The 17597-nt window shown below is 39.0% G+C and overlaps 1 protein-coding gene across 3 annotated transcripts in view; it reads left to right on the top strand.

Annotated features, from left to right (window-relative positions):
• MSR1 (macrophage scavenger receptor 1) overlaps positions 1-17597 on the top strand; it is a 225271-nt gene that overhangs the window by 106326 nt on the left and 101348 nt on the right. The window contains exon 1 of one of the 3 annotated variants that reach the window (XM_055080871.1): positions 13710-13770. The exons of the other annotated variants lie outside the window; for them this stretch is intronic. The gene's annotated coding sequence lies outside the window, so the exon portion shown is untranslated. Of the gene's footprint in view, positions 1-13709; positions 13771-17597 lie in introns of those variants that run through there. 3 annotated transcript variants of the gene reach the window in all.

Below are 17597 nucleotides of genomic sequence, written 5' to 3'. Positions count from 1 at the left end.
CAGGTAGTTTGGCTCTAGAATGTGTGACTTTTTTCCCATGATGTCAAAATGCTAGAATTCATGAGCAAATCAACCATGATGGTATACATAACAAGAATCTTTCCAACCATTTTAAGGTTTAAATGATTCATTTAAATTGCTGAATTATCAAGAACAAAAATAATTCAGGAGAGAAGTAAATAAGAATATAGAAAATATAACAGTCCATCTTGTTGACATCGAAGTGTACTCCTCCGGTGAATTTACTGGGTAAAATAGCATGCCAGTATTAAAAATGAGTTATCAGAGATGAAAGAATTTTGCTAGTCAGTTAATGTTTCCTAAGAGATTGCTGTTTTAAGAAAAAGTATTGTAATATTAATGAAGAAGATTCAATGTTGGTTTTATATTTTCCAATTTTAACCTTTTAATTTACTGTATACAATGTAACGATATACTCACAGAGGACATACCAGATGCCAAGCACTGTTATACGTGCTTTACAGCTATGAACTTATTCAATTAATAGATCTTTTTGAAAATCAGCTTACTGATGAAAAACTGAGATAAAATAACATGCCTGATGTCACAGTCAGCAAGTTCCAGAGGCAGGATTCAGAATTTTGGCAGCCACTCTTAGTGTCCATACTTGACTTTCTACGCTCTTAAAATAAGAAACTTGTATATAATAATAAGTAAATTATCATCAGAAATTAAAAATGTTTAGTTCATGTTGCCAGGGACAATGAGGATTCTATCATGGGTTTCTTAGATAAATAACACAGTGTTTCTTTATTGAATACGAACTGATTTATACTCTATCTTTGAAGACCTTATCTTGCTTGTTTTTTTCTATGTTGTATGAATATAGCAAGTGATTTGGATGCGAAGAGTTTATGTTGAGACATAATAATCTCAGCAACCAATTTTCTAACAATTCTCCTTAATCTGCCTCAGCTAGTAGGTATTTTGAAATGTAAGAAATACAGTGTTTGGGGTATGGGTTTTGGAGACAGGCTGGAATATTTGATATGCCAGTGTCTCCCACAGTAAAAAAAAAAAAAACGAAATGAACAGATAAACAAAATCTCTTCCATCTGATGTAAAAACAACCAGGGAAGACCATTCCCTTTGGTTAAATCAGTGCAACGTGACGTCTGTGTAAACTTGTTGTAAGCATTATGACAGATGGGAAAGAACTCATTTAAATTTAAAAAACCTTTTGCCTTGCAAAGGAATTTTCTTAAGATAATTTGTATTCATATCTAAATAGTAGGAGCCTGAAGATTAAGCATTGCAACTGCCATTTATATGACAGAGAAAAATGCAATCTTGAGCAGGTTATATGAATTCCATTTCTTCATTTTTCTGAATCATCCTCTTTGAACTATTATTTGGAAGATGGTGTTGCTTTTTGTCTTTTATGGGTTTTCTTCACTTTGGTTGATGATAAAAAGTTGCCATTTCCTTTCATCCTCATTATCATGTTCATTGTTCTCCTTAGTTGGGTGCTTTTTGGATGATGTTCTTGTCCTGCAGAGAGCTGCAGGGCTCCCTCAGATCTGTTCAGGCATCAGAGCCCAATTAGCAACGTTCTAACTATCCTTTTCATCTTAGAAATGGGTAATTTAAGGTGTTTACCTCTAAGTAGCTAAGGATTGAGTGCATATTTTAAAGTGGGTCTTTACTAAAGATCACAAAGCCTATCTCCATATTACATATCTAATGAAGAGAAATAGAATATGACCAATTTTTATGTAAGAATTCATTTATTCATACTGCCCATGATTCGGTAGAGAGAGCATTCCATTTATAAAGTTACCATTGGAATCATGTAAACTCTTAAACTTTGAACTCTTAACAACTGAATTGGGGAAAAGAAAAAAGTCCCAGACAATGGTGATTAGCCAGAGAAGAATAATCCGTATTCTTGAGACCATCTGGTTTCTCTACATTGGCTTCTATTTGGTTATCATCATCATTGTAGTAGTAAGAACTCTGGCTAATGTAAGCAGCAAAAAAAAGGACTTAAAGACTCTCTGGTCCATCTGGTCCAATTAGTGGGAAGATTGGAGAGCCCAGCTTGGGAAGTAAAGTGGGCTAAGCACGCAGGCCCAAAGCCGCCTTCAGTTAAGGATGCTACGCATAGCATCACTCACACGGGATCCTTGATAAGAAACTTTTCTCTGGATTCTCATTCCCACCATTGCTATGAATTGTTTCCTACCTATCCTAAAATCTTTGTCTTATTTTCTCAACACTCAGAATTCAGGGAGGATTGAGTCACTGGCCTGGCCTCCAGTTATCAAGGGGCAGGAAGAGAAACCTTCTTGAACTTGCAGCCTTGAGGACCCTGGCTCCCCAGAAGATATATACTCACAGTGGGGGATTTACTAGCAACCAAAAGGGTCTCTAATGCTCTTTAGTCAACCTTTTTGGACCCATTTCACACTTTTGCCCCTTCTGAAACTTTCACTCATATATCATTTCCCCAGAATCACAGCTTTGTGACATTAATATTTGATTGTGCCCTGATCTCAAGAGTTTTCCTAGTGATGCAGGAAAGCTTTTGGATTACTACCCTGATGGGGGGCGGGGAGTTTCATTAGCTGCTATTTGACCCTTTCCACCATAAGAGTTTTTGCTCCATAGATCAAGGAACCAATGTGCATTCGTCCAATTGTTAAATATATCTATTCTCAGTACACATTTGTGACTGGAGAAATAACCATAGGATGGGTCTGTAGTCCCTTAGGATCCACTGTGAAATGGACTTGGGCCAAGAACGGCATGAGCTCTGAGTCTCTATTTAACAGACACCAGTAAATCACCTTGGTTTATTGCCTTAGGAACCTCTGGAGAGGGCATCAAGGGAGGTTTACGATATAGTCTTTGTTAATAAACAGAATCGTGTTCTCCCCAAATTCATATATTGAAGTCCTAACCCCTAGTACCTGAGAATGTGGCTGTATTTGGAAATAGGGCCTTGAAAATGGTGATTAAGGTAAAATGAGGCCTTAATCCAATATGACTAAGTGTCCTTATAAGAAGAAGAAACTTGAATGATAGACACCAGGGCAATGTGAGCATCAAGGGACAAAACCATGTAAAGGAGAAGCAAAAGGGCAGCCATGTGCAAGCCAAGGAGAGAAGCCTCAGGGGACCAAACCTGCCGACACCTGATCTTGGACCTCAGCCTCCAGAGCTGTGAAAAAGAAATTTCTATCGTCTGAGCCACCCTGTCTCTCTAACGCGGTGTTTTATTATGGCAGCTCAAACAAACAAACAGTCCTGGGTTAGTTTTCTACTGCTGCAATAACATATTAACAAACTTAGTGGCGAAAAAGAATACAAGTTTCTTTTCTTACAGTTCTCTAGGTTCGATGTCCAAAATGGATCTCACTAGGCAAAAATTAAGTTGTCATCAGGGCTGCATTACTTTCTCAACACTTTAAGGGAATATCTATGTTCATGCCTTTTACAGCCTCTAGAGGGCACAGCCTTTGGCCTTTTTCCTCCGTCATCAAAACTGGAAACTTTTTCCTCTGACCCTCTTCTTCTGCCTCCCTCTTCTACTTTTATGGATCCTGGTTATTACCTTGGGCCAACTCAGATAATTCCAGAATAATTTCCCTAAGTCAGCTGATTAGCAACCTTAAATCCATGTGCAAACTTAATTCCCCTTTGCCTTGTAACATAACATTCTTCTGGGAATTAGGATGTGGAGAGCTTTCGGGGGGAGGACATTATTCTGGCAACCCTAAGTCCTATCACCAGCCATTGGTTATTCTTAAAAAGTAGTGGATTTTTTAGCTATCACAGTTCCGGAAATGGGTATGATGTTGAAATCTCCACAGTAAGCAGAGTTAGGTTTCTGCCTAACTGACCCAGACATTTTCTGCTTATATAGGTCAAGTCGCCCTTAAGAGGACACCAACATTCCCAGATAATAAGTATTTATTTCATTTCTAGACAATTAACATGAAGAACCAACTCTCCTTCCTTTCACAAATCTCCTGCTGGGCTGCCCATTTGCCAGACCTCATCAGAAGCCAGAGATCAAGAGAGCTATGTGTTTCAGTCCAAAAAGTCAACCTCTTGGGGAAAATAGAAGGGTAGAGAAAGGTGGAGAGTGGATCTGGAGTAGTAGATGAGAAAAATTTAAGCCCACCATCTCTCACCATCAAATCCATTATCAAGTTCCATTAAATTTGCCTTTTAATATCTCTCTTCACTTCTCCCCTTTACCACTGACACCACCCAAGTCCAAGCTGCCATCAACTTTCCCAGACACCACTGCAGTAATTTCCTAACTAGTCAACTTGCGCTCACCCACACTGCCCACATCCAATTTGTTCTCCACGTTGCACTCAGTCGACTTTTAAAACCCAAATATGTCTCATTCATCCCACTTCAAAATCATTAATGTCTTTCCACTGCTGTTTTTTTTTTTAAATTTATCTTTTTTGGCTGCGCTGGGTCTTCGTTGCTGCGAGTGGGCTTTCTCTAGTTGCAGCGAGCGGAGGCTACTCCTCGATGTGCTGTGCGGGCTTCTCATTGCGGTGGCTTCTCTTGTTGCAAAGCATGGGCTCTAGGGCACGCGGGCTTCAGTAGTTGTGGCACGTGGGCTCAGTAGCTGTGGCTCGTGGGCTCTAGAGTGCAGGCTCAGTAGTTGTGGTGCATGGGCTTAGTTGCTCCACGGCATGTGGGATCTTCCCGGACCAGGGCTCAAACCCGTGTCCCCTGCGTTGGCAGGCAGATTCTTAGCCACTGAGCCACCAGGGAAGTCCCTCCACTGCTCTTAAGATAAAGAAAAACTCCTCAGTTCATGGCCACCTACCCAACGGTCAGCCTTAGCTGGAACCTTGCTTGCCACTTTTTCCATTTTTACCCCGGCCACGTTGGATGCTCTGTTTTCTGCACCCAAGGCAGTCTTTCCCTCTTTTCAGCAATTCATTTTCCACTCCCTCTTTGGATGGTAAGTGTCCTTTTCTGAGTTGTCAGACTACATAGACATCCACTATTGCTTTTTGCCTCACTACACTTTTACTATCTTTCCTATGCCCCACGGGAGATGCCAGGAACTACATTGCTCAGAATCATCTTCCGCATACGATTCCTGGTTAGAGTCGGCTAAGGAGTAGTGTTTTCAAGAGATCTGGAAGTCAAAGAGAGAGCCCTTTATTCTCTGAAAGCTAATGGAGGCGGATCAAACAGCAAAAGACAGATCTGAGCATTGTAAGCACTCCTGGAAATCATCAGCCATAGCTTCTGAAGATATGGGAGAAAATGGAGATGTAGAGACGAGTAATTATGTGTATTCATGAAAACTAAGGATCCAAGTGGCATAGTGGAAAGAACATCATAGAATATAGATTCTAGTTCATGCTCTGTCACTGGCCAGGTGTCCCTAGATAAATTTTTTGAAGAGTCTTTAAGTTCTCTCATTTTAAAGTGATGTTTTTGCTATGAGTAGGAAAGAATATGGCACATGTGAAGTTGCTATAAAGTGAGTGATACTCAGTTTGCTGCAATTCTCTTAGCTGTGATAGAAAGTTCTGTTCTCTTTTGAGCCCCTAGCCTGACATCTCATAATGATTCCAGGAGACTTCTGGATAAGAATTTGCTTAAGGAGGGAATTCCCTGGTGGTCCAGTGGTTAGGACTCCAGGCTCTCACTGCTGAGGGTCCAGCTTTCATCCCTGGTTACTAAAATTCCACCAGCCGTGTGGTGTGGCGAAAAAATAGAAAAAGAGGAAGAATTCGCTTAATGAATTTTGCTCAAGCTTAAATGGACACTTTTACCACATTTAAGCTTATTTAAACTACATGGGTCTGTCACTCTGAAGCCAAACTTCCCTAAATTCAGGGCATTCATGTTTTAAAAATATCGCTTAAAAATATCACAGTCACTTTTTTCTTATCTGGCATTTTTGTGTCTCTTTAATCAGACATGAATCACGAGGAAGGGGTGATTTGTTAATGTTGCTTGAGGGAAATTAGTCACTAGTATTTTGTACATACTCTACCCCCCCTTACCCTTCACCACTTCCCTAACTCTCCAAGGAACCTGTGACTTTTAGGGTTAGCACACACTTTCTTTACTTGCAGCATGTCTTTTGTTGAAAACTGGAGTTGATATGTCAGGCGGTCAGGTGTAGGAACTGAGGTAAACAGCATGTTAGTGTGAAGTTTTATGGTAACCTCACTAGGAGTTGGGATGTGTTTAATATTTGCTGGAGCTGGAGCTGTCAGAGGCGAAAATTTCCTCCAGTGTCTGTTTCTGTCTCCTCTGTAGTTTGGGGGTTTCCCTACAACCTTCCCTTAAAAAAGAACTTCGCAGGTCTTTCAGCTGTAATCCACTCTTATCCCACTGGAGCCCAAGAGGCGGTAAGGTATGGGGGAGGGGAAGTGTTCTATAACTGATTAAATCCCAGCCTTTCACTGGGCCCTGTCCCCGACCGTGACCTTCCCAGGGGTTTCTTAGCTCCTCCCCCTCCCCCTTCAGTAGGGCGGGAGGGAAGCTGGAGGAGGTTTACGGCCCGGCCCGTCTGCTGCCCAGGTGAGATAAGGCCTTTCCCTGGAGAGTAAGCCTTTATTACGGAATGCTCCGGGGGAGGGGGGACATTTAAAAATGCTTACTTTCCCCTTCCTCTGCCAGAGGCGCCAGTTGAGTTTTTGAGTTTTCTTGGCTCTTCGCTGTAAGAACCTGGTGGGGTTCCTGGGGATAAAGCCCAGGAAGTTTGGGGTCCCCCCTGAGACTGCAGCCCCAGGAGTCCCTCACTCTCACACTGGCTCTCACTCAGCCTCCAGCAATTCGTCCAATTTACAATTTAAGTGTTCTCGCTGGTTTAGGATTCTAGCGGCTCTGCTCCAGGTAAGCGGAACTCAGCTGTGAGTTTTTGTGTTTACCTCTCTAAAGTTTGCCCTGAGACCTCAGTTCTCTGCCAGCTCCAGGAAGAGTCACTGATTTTCAGTGTGTTCCGGTTTTTTTCTTATTGTAGGGACTTACAGGCTCTTTAGATATCTGCACTTTCTTTTAAAAACCGTATGGTTTTTGAAACAGTATGGTAAAGGAAAGTAAGTATTTTAGTCCCTCTACTTCACTGAGTGTGGATTATATTATTTTATAATTATATGTTAAAACATAGAAACATAAATTTAGACCTAAATTCCATAGGTCTCTAGTTCTTAACCAACTTTTGGTTACAAATATATTTTACAGATATAATGCATTTGTAAATTAAGTTAAAAAACCCTACAAAAATACTAAAACTTTAATCAACTGTATCACTTTAGGATCATGTGGGTGAACCAAAACATTTTTCGTAGGCTTAGCAGAGGAAGATACACTTAGTTCTGATTCTGTACTTAGTCTGTTTATGTATTTTAACTTCAATAATACTTTGGCAGGGGCTTCCCTGGTGGCGCAGTGGTTGAGAGCCCGCCTGCCGATGCAGGGGACACGGGTTCGTGCCCCGGTCCGGGAAGATCCCACATGCCGCCGAGCGGCTGGGCCCGTGAGCCATGGCCGCTGAGCCTGCGCGTCCGGAGCCTGTGCTCCGCAACGGGAGAGGCCACAGCAGTGAGAGGCCCGCGTACCGCAAAAAAATAAAAATAATACTTTGGCGGGAAACTTCTGTTCATATAAAGTTATATAAAATGATACTGATAACATCAAAGTTTTTCTTATGATCATCGATCAAAAGCTCTTCTAGGATGCAATTTTTCAATACCAATTTTGATGAGGTATCTTTTGATAGTTGTATAAAGGCTTTATATTCACATGGAGAGATGTGTCCAATGCAACATTATTAAAACTTTTAATTATTAAAACAGTAAGTATGCATCGGCAGGCGGACTCTCCACCACTGCGCCACCAGGGAAGCCCCTAACTATAATTTTGAGTCCAGAATAGGAAAAAAATATCTTTGTGCAGATTTATCATGTAAATATATGGTATCATGTCCCTTGTAACTAATGACCTGTTGCAATTTTAGACTCACGGGCCCAGCCGCTCCGCGGCATGTGGGATCTTCCCGGACCGGGGCACGAACCCGCGTCCCCTGCATCGGCAGGTGGACTCTCAACCACTGCGCCACCAGGGAAGCCCCTAACTATAATTTTGAGTCCAGAATAGGAAAAAATATCTTTGTGCAGATTTATCATGTAAATATATGGTATCATGTCCCTTGTAACTAATGACCTGTTGCAATTTTAGACTTCAAAAGTATCACTTTATGAGTATAAAATGTATCTTCCTTTGAGTTCAGCTTGCATTCTTCCACCACAATGAGTGCTGTGAGAATCAAGTCAATTCTTCCAACCCATTTCTTTATTTACCTGTGAAACTTTATTTGAACATTGGGCATAATGTTATATAGTCTTTAATCTAGACAAGTATGTCCATAAGCAACAAAAACGAAGTCATGGAACCCCATAGCAGTAACTGACGATAAAGCAACTATTCTGATGATCTGGAATATGCCCATGTTTGTAGTTTATTTTCAAAATAACATTTGTGCTAACGGCCCCTGATAATACACACACTGATCTCAGACTGAGAGAAGTGTGTTTGGCCAAGTTTTTAAATCATACTTAATTGGGTTTGAATACCAGCCCTGATGACTCATAGCTCTATGATCTTGACAAGTTTACTTAATATCTAAACCTCAATTTCTTAATCAGGAAAATGACCTGACAAAGTTGCTGTGCATTCAAATGAATCAATGGATGTAAAAATCCATTCCCTCCCTCTGTTCTTTCCATGAATCATTAGCTTGACCTGAACATTTTCTACCTGGTTCCCTGGTAAGGTATCTTACAGAGAGTAAGACCTAATAGATAATATCATATAATATAATACATTATATGATATTCTATACACACAGAGATTTTTTTGTTTTAAATGAATGATTAGGTTGACTGAAGAATGTGGAAATAATCAAATAGAGAAGTGGTTAGCATTGTGGAAATAAAGATATATACATAACAATATTACAGAGACATCCTTGAAATATAGCCCACTCTGGGAGAAATGAACCTCATTAGGGGAGAAAGCTGGTGGCTTCGCTTGTTATTTCCAGAGTCTGACTTTTCTAATCATGTAATATTGACAGGGCTATCTAAATTTAGCAATATACCTAGGGGTTCTTAAACTTTAGATTTTTTTTAAAGACTCCCAAAGGACCATAGTCTATAATAAGATGTATACAGAAACAGTTATAAAGGAAAGAGAGTGAGTTCTGATGTTAGTCTCCAGTTCCTCTTCACGAAGAATTTGGTGAACTAGTGTGGTTAAGGAATAGCCTTCATGCAGATCCAGCCTGGGTCCACGTCTGTGACCCTACACGTGTCTAAAGCTGCCTGGCCAGCATTTGTGCTGCCAGCTTCAACACCTCTGTTACTACTGTTGTTAGCCTTTGCAGTAATGAGAATGGCCGTGGGACATTGCTACTTGCTTTCTCTCAAGCAGTTTGCACTGTTCCTGCATTCTCTCTACCAGGCATGTTATCTCCTGGGGGTCGGGGGGTAGTGTTCTGTGGTGCCCACGGGCAAGGCAAGGTCATTTTGACCATCTTTTGGTAGAAAGTAGGATCCCTCCCTGTTTGGAGCACCAAGAAGTATTCATGGAATATAAATTAAACACCTTCCCCCAAAAGAATCAATCTAAAAATTAGCTCATTCGTGTAATGTGTGTTTTTCATTATACGAGCCCTACTGGCACTTGAATGTGATTAAATAAATGAGATTAAAAGTGTAAAACTGACAGGGGTAGAAGATGAAGGTCATTCCTTTGCTCTGATTCCATGCCTGAGACCCCTTTCCTCTATTATACTCTTGGGGAAATAAGTAACTTTTTAGGTGCTCAAAAGAGATCCATAGATAATGCTAACATCACTATAGACAGAGTTGAAGTGAACAGTATGGGATTACTACTTTTACTTAGTAAGAATCCTTTCCTCCTGTGTTTTGTGTTTGAAGCTAGAGATAAGGGATATAGGGAAAAGGATTAAGAAAAACAAATCACTTAAACATGGAGTCTTCCTTCAAGGTTATATAGTACGAAAGAGATCATGAGAATTAGTGGAAGATAATGAGATTAATAGAAGATAAATAATAATGAGAATGTTATAGAAGGCAGACATATCTTATAGAAGGGAAAAGATCAGTCTGCCATACATTATGTACCCTGTTACATTAACTCCGTTTCTTTTTCATTTTACTTCTCTTTTTCTTTTGTAAAGTCCTAGATGGGAAGAGGAATGAGTTATCTGACAAATTTAGATTTTGCAAACTTGTGCACTGAGGAGAGTACTATTGAAATACATTGTTAAGAAAGATTTCCAGCATACAAATGTGTCATTTCCTTTCTTCATGTGCCCTGCTGAAATATTATGTGATAAATGTTTTAGGTTTCAATTGTTAAGAGAGGGAAGTGGATAAATCAGTGCTGCCGTCTTTAGGACACACGGTAAAAGAAGTTTACTTATGCTTTTCCCAAATTGCTTCTATTGAGTGTATGTGTCTACTCTGTGTGTTTGTGTGTGTCTAAACGTATGTGTGTATGTGATATGTGAGAGATATATACATATGTGATCAATAATTAGTGGTAGAATTTTTTTATCCTGTCCCTAATTATTTGATTTGATTGTTTCAGTGATAGAGATTTCTGCTAGATTTTCTGTGGGTGAAAAATGTATATGTGTGCTGAACTAGCAAGAGATTTTTAGCATATAATTGTGCATATTTTATTAAAAATTATTGGCTTTATTCAAAATACGACTAAATATATTTTAATTAGTCTCATCTTCTTAGTTTTTACATAATACTTTTGACTTTGATACTTCATATTGTCTTTCCTGCTCATATAGCAAATCTTAGTTGGGCATCTATTATGTACACTTCCCTGAACTAGATATAGGGAAAGGATACGAAAAATAAAATATAGTCTCTGTCTTCAAGAAGATCATGATCTAAGGCAAATTGGCATAATATAATCTGAGCACTGTAAGTGGTGTGAAAGTGCTCTATATAACTACTGTGCGGTTACAGGAGAGGCCAAAACTACTTCAAGAGGAGAAAGAAAAATCTTCATGGAGGTATTAGAATTTAAGTTCACCTTGAAGAATGATTAAGATTTACACAACATAAAAAATGGGGGTTAGGCGTCTCATTGGCAATGTGAGAATAGTGATAGAAAAGTCATAAAAGTGAGATTGTAAATGTTTTACACAGGGTTTAGGAGCTGTTGTTCCGGTAGCACACTGCCTACCTTCAGGCCCCAGCTCCCCCTCTCCCTAGTTGTGTTACGTTAACTAGGTACTTCAGTGTTTTAGCTCTTGGTTTCCCAACCTGTAAAATAGAGAAAATACCTCATGGTGCTGCTGTGAGGATAGAATAAGAAAAGTTCATGTTAAAAAAAAAAATTGGTGTTTTAAAATAATGGTGATTCATTTATTGGTGGTTGTCTGTGTACCAATTTACAAAAGTTATTTTTAATCATAATAATTCTTTAAATTGATATGATAACCATATATATGGTTATATATATAGTCATGTGTATGCATGTATATATATAAAGAATCGACAATCAAATAAATTAAAATATTTGCCAAAGATCACATAGCAAGGAAAGGACCCAGCCAACATTCAAATCTAGACCTCACATTAAAGAATTTATGCTCTTTCTACTTCACTACAGAGGATGAATATGAGTAGCATCAGGGACAATATGGATGTTTCCAGGCCTTACCTTAATCCCTCTTATGGATGTATTCTGTAAGTGTAGAGCTACTGGTTTCACAAACATGTTAATTTTATGTTCACTTCATGTGGGTTTTTAACTGTTCATAAAATCAGAGTTTTTGTTTTTAAATAAGATTACAAAGTTATTATTTACCCCAAATCTTAACAATGAAATTAACATTGAGAGTTTGAGGATAAATTCAAATAAGACATAGTCTTAGAAAAAAGAATGTGCATTAAATTATATTACGTAAAAAAGTTTTTTTTTTCATATCTATGTAAAGAAAGATCCCCTGGGGAATGTATGAGCAATTGATATGAATAAACAAAAACTCAAGAAGAAAAATAAATAGTAAAAAATTACATGGAAATAGCCTTTCCACACTAAAAGTAAAAAAATGCAAATGAAAGCCACCTTAAGGTATCATTTAACTCTTACTAAAATCTAAATAATTCTAAAATAAACATTGTTACTGAATAGTGGTGAATTCGGTTTGAAACATAAGTGACTGGAATCTTTGTAAATGTGTACGATCTTTTTAAAGAGCATTCAGACAGTAGGTACTAAGAACTTTGAGATAGTCTTCCTGTCACCTGGTAGTTCAACATATAGTGAATTATCCTAAAGAAACATTTCAAAAGAAGAAAGCTAAGTTATGAAAATATTGACAGCATCTTCATCTATATTAGTTAAACATTGCCCTCCAAAGGATAGGGAACATTTTTTTTTAAAGAATTATAGGAAAATGGCTGCATAAATAAGATACATATATTTCATGAATTATTATGTAGCCCATCATTTTAAATTTGAAAAAATAGTTCAAAGTATAAAGTTATTGATATGATTTTAAGGGAAATGCATAAGACCAAATGATAATGTACACTATGGTATCAATTTGTAACATGAATACACTCAATGTTTTTCTTCTGTTAGGGTGAGGGGATGATAGAAGTTTTGTCCCAACTTATCTTTAATAGTGTTATAATGTTTTTGTAATAAAAACAGGAAAAAAGAAGAGTGTGTTTTCAAACAGAAAAACACTGAAATTCTTTCATTGCTTTTCCTGTTGTAGCTTCTCTAAACTTTTCACCCACTTCATGAAAAGCTGATATTGCAGAGATGTGTTTCACTTCTCATGAGAACATGCTTTCAGTAGATTATACAAACTCAAACGATTTCATGTCATGTCAGTGCATTGACATTTGTTAGGAATAACTTTATGTGAAGTTACTTTTCTTCTTAACTTTGGAAAAGGCATTTAAAGGCACACTTGGATTATGTGAATTGTTCACTGGCTGATAACAAAACTTCACATGTGTATATTCTCTAACATTACTAAAAAATTTATACTGATGGAGTAAGGAACTGAAGGAATCTGGTAAGTCTCACGAATGCCTTTGAGGCAAAAGTGGGAACCTTGGGGGTGAGATTTTTTGTTTCAGTTTCCTATTTACACACAATTCAGAGAAAAACCTTTTATTTCCCAAAGTGTAGCAGAAGAATTTTTTATATTTCTGCATTAGTGAAATGCAGACTTGTCTTGAGGCATAACCCCAGTTATAAAATCCAGTCATCTTGCAAAATATTTTGTCTTTCATTTATTTATGGAATTTCTCCTAGTGATGAACACATGCTAAGTGGCAGGAACTCTCTAGTCATTGAACCAAAGAGATAAAAACTCCTGAATCATGGATATAACTTGGGCAAAAAGAGACAGACAATAGACAAGATAAACAAGGGAAATGTATTTCATGTTAGACGGTGGTAAGTTTGGGGCTGGAAATCAAGGCAGGAAGGAGAAGAGGAAGTGAAAGAGGTAGGTTGCCATTTTAAATCGGATGCTGGAGAATGGTCTGTCTGAGCTAGTGAGCTTTTAGTCAGGACCCACGTGAGGTGGGAGAGTGTTCACATGTTTTGAGCAGAGGAGTGATATGATCTGACTTACTTTTTTCAGAGGAACATTCTAGAGGCTGTGTGGAAAGTAAAATGGAAGGAACTGAATGAAGCTGAGAGACCACATAGGGAGCTATTAAAATCGTCCAGGTGAGAAAGATGATGGGGCTTAAGCCAGGATAGCAGGAGGGGAGGTGATGAGAAGCAGTCAGTTTCTGCTGAGGGTCTGAAATCAGACCCGCAAGATCTGATGGTAGATTGGATGTGGAGGATGACAGAAAGTGGGTGACAAGGAGACCCCTAGGTTTGGGCCATATTAGAAATCCAGATGGTGGTGTTGTTAGGGAGATGCATATCCAGGTCTGGAGTTAAAAGGAGTGGCCTGGGTGGGAGATGAAGATGGAGAGTCATCAGCTGTATAGATTGTATCTAAAGCAATGGACTAGTGAGCTCACCGAGGGAGTGAATAAAGATAAAAAGAGGACAAGAACTGAGACCAGGCACACTCCAGTGTCAGTAGTTTGGGAGATGAGAAGAACAAGCAGGAAAAAATAACCCTGTCCTCAATGTACTACCTCAGTACTATCTTCAGCATCTCTTCCCAACAGAAAAGCATGAACATGACTAGATTTCCAGTGTACACTCAAGGCATTTCATTTTTATACATTTACTGCTTCTTGATCTCTCAGCATCTGCTTCTGCCTCTACCATACGAGCAATACAGCTCAAATTCCATGTGGCAGGTTATGGGTGACCTGCATGTCTTGACATTCTTTTCTTTTTTCCCTGACCCTGACTTGCGGTTCTACCATAGTGTCGAAGTTTCTTCCTTATTTGTAGTACTGCTATTCTTTCTTTACTAGCCTACTAAATATGTTTGTTTATATCTGCCATATTTTTTTCCTGAAAAATAATTTCTACTGTTTGATTTTTTTTTTCCTAGTCTTTGTTAAAGTGCTACATTTTGATGCTTGTTCATCAATACTTTTGAATTTCCTCCTCCTTCTTAATGCCTCTTGGATTCGCCCCTCAATTGCCTACCCCACTGCTACTATCTAAGATGCCTGGCTGGGTAGATAAAAATGAACTGAAATCTAAAAATTGGGCTCGAGTGGAAGGAATGGCTTTGAGGAAGTCAGGAGTTGCTGTGCTACCAGATACGGGTCTTTGGGTGAGAGTGATCTCGAATAAAGTCCTGGCCTCTGGTTTGAATGACCGTGCTTTTCTGGCACTGCCATATTAATTCTGTATTGCCATACAACTGATTATGTCATGTATGCCTTGCTACACAAAAAATAGTAAAATATAGTAAAAAAAAAATAATGAATGATTGTAATAATAAACAGATGATATAAATGGGTGGCATGCCAACATCAAAAATCCTGGAAAAAGAAAAAGTTTGGTCGATGTGGAAAGTATACCATTGTAGCTAGCTGTATTATTAAAAAAAAAAAAAAAATCTGATTCTGAGGCATGAGATCTGAGCTGGATATATTGGCCTGGTCAGGATGCAGGTAGTGGTTCTGCCATGGAAATAGATGAGATTCTCAGTGAGTATGGAGACTAAGAACAAAAGAAAGAAATAACAGAAAGTGCCAGCAATCTTGTGACAACGTCACCTATGATTAACTTAATCTATTTTTTTAATGGAAAAAAGTATACTGATATTTCATACAGATCATGATTAACCCTTGTTACACACTGCTCCAGAAAGCAAACAAAACTCACGGTACACCCAGAGTAGCCAAAGGGAAATATTTTTCATTCATCATGCCACTCAACAGATTTTAGTGTTCCTCTCCCTTTCAGCCCTCTATACCTCTGTAGTCCAGATATTTATTTATTTATTTATTTGTTGGCTGCACCACCCAGCACGTGGGATCTTAGTTCCCCGACCAGGGATCGAACCCATGCCCGCTGGAGTGGAAGTGCAGAGTCCTAACCACTGGACAGCCTGGGAATTCCCAGATATGGTCATTTAGTCTAACCCACCTGTAGACATTTATTAGAGGGTTTTCTTTTTCAGTTTTAATAAATCCACCCGAAGAAGTCACAGTTTGAAATACAGTAATGTAAAAGATGTATATTGTTATCTAAAGCCCATAAAAGATAGATCAAAGTGTAGAGGCCTAAAGAAAAACAAGATTGAGGACTTCCCTGGTGGCGCAGTGGTTAAGAATCCTCCTGCCAATGCAGGGGACACGGGTTCAATCCCTGGTCCAGGAAGATCCCACATGCCGCGGAGCAGCTAAGCCCATGCGCCACAACTATTGAGCCTGCACTCGAGAGCCCGCAAGCCACAACTACTGAGGCCCACACAAGCTAGAGCCCGCCCGCCGCAACTACTGAGCCCACGTGCTGCAACTACTGGAGGCTGCGCTCCACAATAAGAGAAGCCACTGCAATGAGAAGCCTGCGCACCACAACAAAGAGTAGCCCTTGCTCGCCACAACTAGAGAAAGCTTGCACGTAGCAGCGAAGACCCAATGCAGCCAAAAAAAAAAAAAAAAAAAATTGTGTAGCTCCCACAACTATTGAGCCTGCACTCGAGAGCCCGCAAGCCACAACTACTGAGGCCCACACAAGCTAGAGCCCGCCCGCCGCAACTACTGAGCCCACGTGCTGCAACTACTGGAGGCTGCGCTCCACCACAATAAGAGAAGCCACTGCAATGAGAAGCCTGCACACCACAACAAAGAGTGCTCGCCACAACTAGAGAAAGCTTGCACGTAGCAGCGAAGACCCAATGCAGCCAAAAAAAAATTGTGTAACTCACTTTATTAAAAAAAAAATTGAACTTTATTTCAGGATGTAAGGGAAATCAGCAAAATATTTAATGGACAATATATTTTTGTTACTAGTAATATAAACCAGATCCCTATTGCTAAAACAAATAATTTTTCTGCTTACTTTGTATAGGTACGTCTTCAATATTATATTTGGGTAGGTTGTGAAAGCCAGGTCAATTTATGCCGTTAAAAAATGAAAGAAGAGATTGATGAGTAGGATGCCCCCAGCTACATGCCTCTATGGCCTCTTCTGCTAACCCTCTATCCAGGACTCCTGACTCCATGATTCTGATTCGCTCCAGTCCCCGTGTTCTTCATGCCTTTATGCCCTTTAACATATTTGCCATCCCTGGAATATTCTCACCCCAGATTCCTGCTCATTTTTCAAAACTCTGATAAAGTGTCATCTTTTCTATGTTCTCACCTTGACTACATACTTTCCCCAAAGAGTTAATCCCTCCTCTTTGGACTCTGCCTGTGCTTTGTGTGTATACATAACACATTGTGATTTTTTATAAAGATTTTAGTCTTTCATTTCAGTGTATAAATTCTTTGGTGGTCGAGAATATTCTATACATGTTATCTTTGGCATCCTAGACACTTGCACGGCGCTTGGTATAATGACACATGACAGAAATTTGTGGGACTGGCTTACGTGAAGGGGCAGGTATTTCCATCTGAAAGTCATTGTTGGAAAATATCTCAATACTTGCCATCTATTTTTTTGTTTTTATGATATAACATCCAACACTCTAGAGCCAATTTTAAAAAATGAGATTCTTTATTTTCCCAAGAAAACTTTTTTAAGCCAACGAGGCCCTGTGCGTTCTAAATTGCAAATGTATTTGAAAATATATGTGGAGTTTCTGAGCAAGTATATGGATAAAAGTGACATTCATCCTGCTTTGTTTGGAACCAAGATTAGATCAGTGGATTCTCATTCTGGATTTGCTGCTTTCTTTTCTCTTTAAAATAATAAAATGTTTACGTTTTCTGTAAAAAGCATTCCTATAGGCTTTGACAAAGATCTGTAATATATATATTTAAAGGGTTAAACCCACAGAGAGTGTTTTGAAAGATATCCCCGTAATGATGTGAGGAGTCTGTATTGTTTCTGACGCTTATGAAGATATGCATCTTTTTCATTAAAACAAATCTTTATTAAAGATATGCTGACTGTCAGATTGC

The sequence above is a fragment of the Physeter macrocephalus genome, chromosome 20 (genome assembly GCF_002837175.3).
Source record: "Physeter macrocephalus isolate SW-GA chromosome 20, ASM283717v5, whole genome shotgun sequence".
Taxonomy (NCBI): domain Eukaryota; kingdom Metazoa; phylum Chordata; class Mammalia; order Artiodactyla; family Physeteridae; genus Physeter; species Physeter macrocephalus.
The sequence above is the reverse complement of the archived record's forward strand: the minus strand, read 5'-3'. Positions and strand labels throughout refer to the sequence as shown.